Genomic DNA, 5,961 nt, shown 5'->3' with positions numbered 1-5,961 from the left:
CCTAAACACCAGCCGTCGTTTACGAACAGCAAATCATTGGGAAACATCAAACGGAACGAAGACAAACTGGTTCAGCAAAAGAAACTGCAAACGACCTTCTAAATTGCAAACGCTCAGACAACCTAATCTATGGAAGACTTCACAATTTGTAGAGATATTTTGGTATTGAAGAAAGGGTGAAGAAATCGATATCCAGAGATTTGCAATTTCAATTTTCGGATTTGCAGTAATAGGTAGATTTGGTAACTATTCGGTCAAACGAAAATGGGGAGAAAAATAAGAGATTTGATTTTGAGGATTTATTTTACCATATGTAGCAACAAATTCTTATATGCGATTTAAACAAACAAGAAAAACTTGCACAAAGATAATTTATTGAATTAAAATAAAATATTGCGGGTTACAAAGTCTAATTTAATCCTCTGATTCTTCACTCAAGAACAATATTTGTTTGACTTTGAATTTCGGAGTCGGGTCGTTGACTTGATCTTCTCCGAATTTGATTTGGATTTGAATAACGTCTTCCGAGGGTCATGCGACTTGAATCTCGGATCGAACGCTGAACTTTGACGGATTTTGACTTGAAGATCTTGGAGTTCTTGATGGATTTGACCCTTCAATCTTCCTTCGATCTTGATTTGTTGAAGAACTCCCTCGATTTGATGAAAAACGACTTGAATTTGATGAAGAACGACTTGGATATTGTAGAGAGAATTTTCTACTACGGTTTTTCTTCTTCTTGAGTTGTGCCTTTAATTGTGTAGGGAGGGTCCCTATTTATAGTGGTAGAATAAGAGTCCTACTTAAAGTCTTCTTGATGACGTGGCGCGATTTGATTGGCCACTCTTTAAATTGATATTTATCTCTTATAACTTGGAAGAGAAGAAATAATCCTATTGGCCAGTAATTAATTGATAATTATCTCCATAACTTATTTTGCAAGACAAATTATAATTTAATTTAGACACAATTTAATTGGCTAATTTAATTGGCTAATTTAATTAACCAATTAATCAATTTTATGCGTCTACAAATGCCCCCTCGAGACTTGTTCACGGACAATGCATCTTGGAGTGAATGAGTCTCGATAGTTGCTCAACTTCAATTGCAGCTCGATCAAGCAAAGCACATATATCTTTTGAAATCATGACTGAATTTAGAGAGATTCTAAGTTGCCTACGTACCCTATAAAAGGGATCAAGTCATAAAGTTCAAAATATATCCTTTTGAGGATGTCGTGCAGAGTTTATACTCATGTGGACAAGGAGAAACATTGGCAGTTTAAGCTCGTGCTGAAGGAGCATTTTACTTGAATTTGTAGATAAATTATGCTCGTATCAAGGAGCCTTGACTCGATTTCAATATATAGATAGTTTATGCTCGTATCGAGGAGCCTTGACTTGATTTGGATATGTAGATAGTTTATGCTCGTATCGAGGAGCCTTGACTTGATTTGGATATGTAGATAGTTTATGCTCGTATCAAGGAGCCTTGACTTGATTTGGATATGTAGATAGTTTATGCTCGTATCAAGGAGCCTTGATTTGACTTGGATATGTAGATAGTTTATGCTCGTATCAAGGAGCCTTGACTTGACTTGGATATATAGATAGTTTATGCTCGTATCAAGGAGCCTTGACTTGATTTGGATATATAGATAGTTTATGCTCGTATCGAGGAGCCTTGACTTGATTTGGATATGTAGATAGTTTATGCTCGTATCAAGGAGCGTTGACTTGATTTGAATATGTAGATAGTTATGCTCGTATCAAGTAGCCTTGATTTGACTTGGATATGTAGACCTTTGAAACTCGTGTCAATGAGTACTTCAGTTGATTTGGACTTGTAGACCTTTTAAACTCGTGTCAATGAGTGTTTCATTTGATTTGACTTGTCATATTGCATAGGGTGTTGGTTCCTCAAAACACTTGCCCCCATCCTCATGATCTTCTTGTTCTTCTTCAACATGTTCTTTATTGAGCTGGTACGGCTTTTGGAATGGTGGTTCTTCAATTTGATTTGCAAGTATGCTCAACTCCATATCATGTGCTCGAGTGGCCAACTCTTCAAAACTTTTAGGTTGAATTACTTGAATGATATATCGGAGTCCCCATTGCATTCCTTGGATGCACAGTTCAATAGCTGATGTCTCAGATAGTCGATCCTTGCAATTAAGACTTAAATTTCTCCAACGGTTGATGTAGTCAATGATAGGTTCATTCATCCACTGGCGGGAATTGGTAAGCTCAATCATGCTGACTGTTCTTCGAGTGCTGTAAAAGCGGTTGAGAAATTCTTCCTCTAAGTGCTTCCAACTATCGATGGAGTTTGCTCCCAAATCAATGTACCAATCAATCGCATTGTCTTTGAGCGATCAGACGAATTCCTTGACGAGGTGATCTCCATACGTGCCGGCATCATTGCAAGTCTCCACGAAGTGTGCCACATGTTGCTTGGGGTTGCCTTTGCCGTCAAATTGTTGAAACTTTGGAGGTATATAACCCATTGGCATCTTTAGATGATCGATCCTTTGCGTGTATGGCTTGACATAGGTTGATGGCGACTTCGAGCTTCCTTTCAACTTGTCTTCGATTGTTCTACTGATCAGCGTCATCACTTGATCTACATGAATCAGCCCTTCGGGAGAAACTTGAAGTTTTTGAGCTGGAGCCTTCTCGTTTTCAACTGGCTGTTGCTTTGTGGATGTCTCGACTTCCTCTTGAGCCTCTATCTGATTCTCCACAGCTTGACTAGCATCGGCTTTTTCCATCTTGTTGATCAACTTGGCAATTTGAGAATCTCGTTGTTGAACATGCTTTGCGAGTCCCTCAATGGCCTTTGTTAAACTTGCAATTTGCTCTTCCATGGTTGTAGCGTTTGTTGTCATGACGGATGCCACCTCTGAGTAGATTGATGTTGAACGAGGCGTGGGCTGTGAAATCTCTCGTTTTGAACCTTCCATGTCTGCGCTTGTATTAACAAGAGGTGGTAAGCCTTTCTGAATGGTTTGGGGCGTCGAGCTAGTCTCTGAGGATGCTTGCAGCTTCTTAGCCATGCTCCTTGTAACTAAGCCCACACTTGATGAATCCGAAGTAGCAGCCTTCATTGCAAACGTAGAGCAGTCACTGCAACACTTCGAGGATCTTCGAGAGAGAGAAGAGATGAGAGGTAGAGATATCCCACCGGGCGTGCCAAAATTTGTAGCAACAAATCCTCATCTGCGAATTTAACAAACAAGAAAAACTTGCACAAAGATAATTTATTGAATTAAAATAAAATATTGCGGGTTACAAACTCTAATTTAATCCTCTGATTCTTCTCTCAAGAACAAAATTTGTTTGACTTTGAATTTCGGAGTCGGGTCGTTGACTTGATCTTCTCCGAATTTGATTTGGATTTGAATAACGTCTTCCGAGGGTCTTGCGACTTGAATCTCGGATCGAACGCTGAACTTTGACGGATTTTGACTTGAAGATCTTGGAGTTCTTGATGGATTTGGCCCTTCAATCTTGCTTCGATCTTGATTTGTTGAAGAACTCCCTCGATTTGATGAAAAACGACTTGAATTTGATGAAGAACGACTTGGATATTGTAGAGAGAATTTTCTCCTACGATTTTTCTTCTTCTTGAGTTTTGCCTTTAATTGTGTAGGGAGGGTCCCTATTTATAGTGGTAGAATAAGAGTCCTACTTAAAGTCTTCTTGATGACGTGGCGCGATTTGATTGGCCACTCTTTAAATTGATATTTATCTCTTATAACTTGGAAGAGAAGAAATAATCCTATTGGCCAGTAATTAATTGATAATTATCTCCATAACTTATTTTGCAAGATAAATTATAATTTAATTTAGACACAATTTAATTGGCTAATTTAATTAACCAATTAATCAATTTTATGCGTTTACACCATATATTAATAGGGGTACTTTTGACAAATTACAAATAATAAAATCTGCTGGAAATTAAATTTATTAGATGGATTTTAACACATATAGGCCTCGTTTGCTTAGTGCTATTAACCTCTATTAACTAAATAGTAGGGGTTAGTAAGATGTTTGGTTGATGAGATTCGTATTTAGTCAAGCCCGCTACTACACTCAAAGCCCGCAATTAAGTGCTATTATTTGGTTAAATTAGTAGCACCCTTCCCCCTGCGATTAATTTTGTAGGGGTGATTAAAAGAAGAAAATACAATCTTATCCTTAAAACCATATCTTAATTTATTTTAATTAAAATACTTTTTAGACAATTCACATTAAATACCAGAATTTAACAAATTTAATACAAGATTTAATCTAACGAATCAAACATCTTATTGACTAAATAATTAATTAGTCAGTGAGGTATTAATCCAATCTCACCTAATCTAATGTAATCCGATATAGGTAAGCAAACGAGGCCATAATCTCTTAGAGGAGGACTTATATCAAATTGCCCCAAAAAAAAGTATAGTTGATATAATATATAATCAACGGGTGTAATTTAAGAATTTTATAGTAGAGGGGAGATAAATGAATGTTTCTATTTAATATAGGGGAGGTAAGTGAAACTAATAGTCTAATACTACTATATTTGTTCTTTTAACCTCAAATTTAATTATGTACAGACACAAAAATCGATGATTATATGATAAAAAATATTGATCCACATTATTAATAAAATTCACAATTTAAATTTTGATATTATAAATCAACTTGTACCAAATAAATATTGGAAGCACACAATCATCAACATCACTAAATAGTAAGTATTACTAAAACACATAACTTACATATTACAATATGTTAGTACTTTTCTCTCTCTCTCACACACACACACACACACACATATATATATATATATATATATATATATATATATATATATATATATATATATATATATATATATATTACAATTAATACAGGTGACTATGTATATCAACCTTTCAAAACCCAATAGATCTTCAATGAAATAAACTAAATAAATCCATTTTACAAACAACTCATTAGCAAATGATGACTAGGCTGTTCCAAAAGTTAAATATTAGTGCTCCATTAATGAATTAAGGATATATTTATCGTTCTAAACTAATCTTTTATTTATTTAGTCACTCCTATTAAATTAATCTCAGGGAAGCGTGTTACTAATTTAATGAAGTAGTAGCATTTAACACTACTTTAATTTTAGTAGTGAAATTTGTCAGCTGAACGTGTTTTTTTTTAGGTAAAAAACTGTTGGGTGCTAAATACCTAACACGCAAGTGCACGTATCGCAAACAAGTAGTAAAAGTGGACTCGTGAGAGTCGGATGTCGATCCCACAGGGAATACGCAAATTACCTAATCCTAAGTACAAAATTCTAACAATTATGATTTTTATTCAGCCTACGCAAGGTTGTCAAACTTAGTCAACTAATTAATTAAACTAATTATGAAAGCAATTAAACACGAGAAAATATCAGTAAAAACGAACCTAGGATTTTATCTTCCCCCTATGTAAGAATTGTTCACCCAAAACCCCTCAATTATGAAATATATGATTCATGATTATTAACCCGAGACACTAATTTACTCATAACCCGCTGTCGCGTGTATTATGAGTCTATTATTCATAAACGATTCACTATATGTCTATGCAAACCAATTATAAATAAAGCATTAACTAACAAGTCTTGTAAATGGCTACCTAAGGTGATATCTGTATGTCTACGACACCACATGCAATTGACACACTCATCCGGTGAAAACTACTCGAAGGCTCTTCTACTTACCGTCTAATTATCAAAATAGCTCTGTCGAGTCAATCCCAATAATCACAGATAAAGCACATAAATTGATCAAGTTCATGCACTAACAATCATAACAAGTAAAAGAAATAATCATAAAATCATAATTGCATAATCTCAAGAAAAAGGGTTCGCAATCCCTACATCGGGTTCCAACAAAATCCTAGATTAAAAACTTAGCTACGCATGTTCTCT

This window comes from Erythranthe guttata, chromosome 11 (genome assembly GCF_056151865.1).
Source record: "Erythranthe guttata isolate IM_541 chromosome 11, IM_541, whole genome shotgun sequence".
Classification (NCBI taxonomy): Eukaryota; Viridiplantae; Streptophyta; class Magnoliopsida; order Lamiales; family Phrymaceae; genus Erythranthe; species Erythranthe guttata.
Note: the sequence above shows the minus strand (reverse complement) of the source record.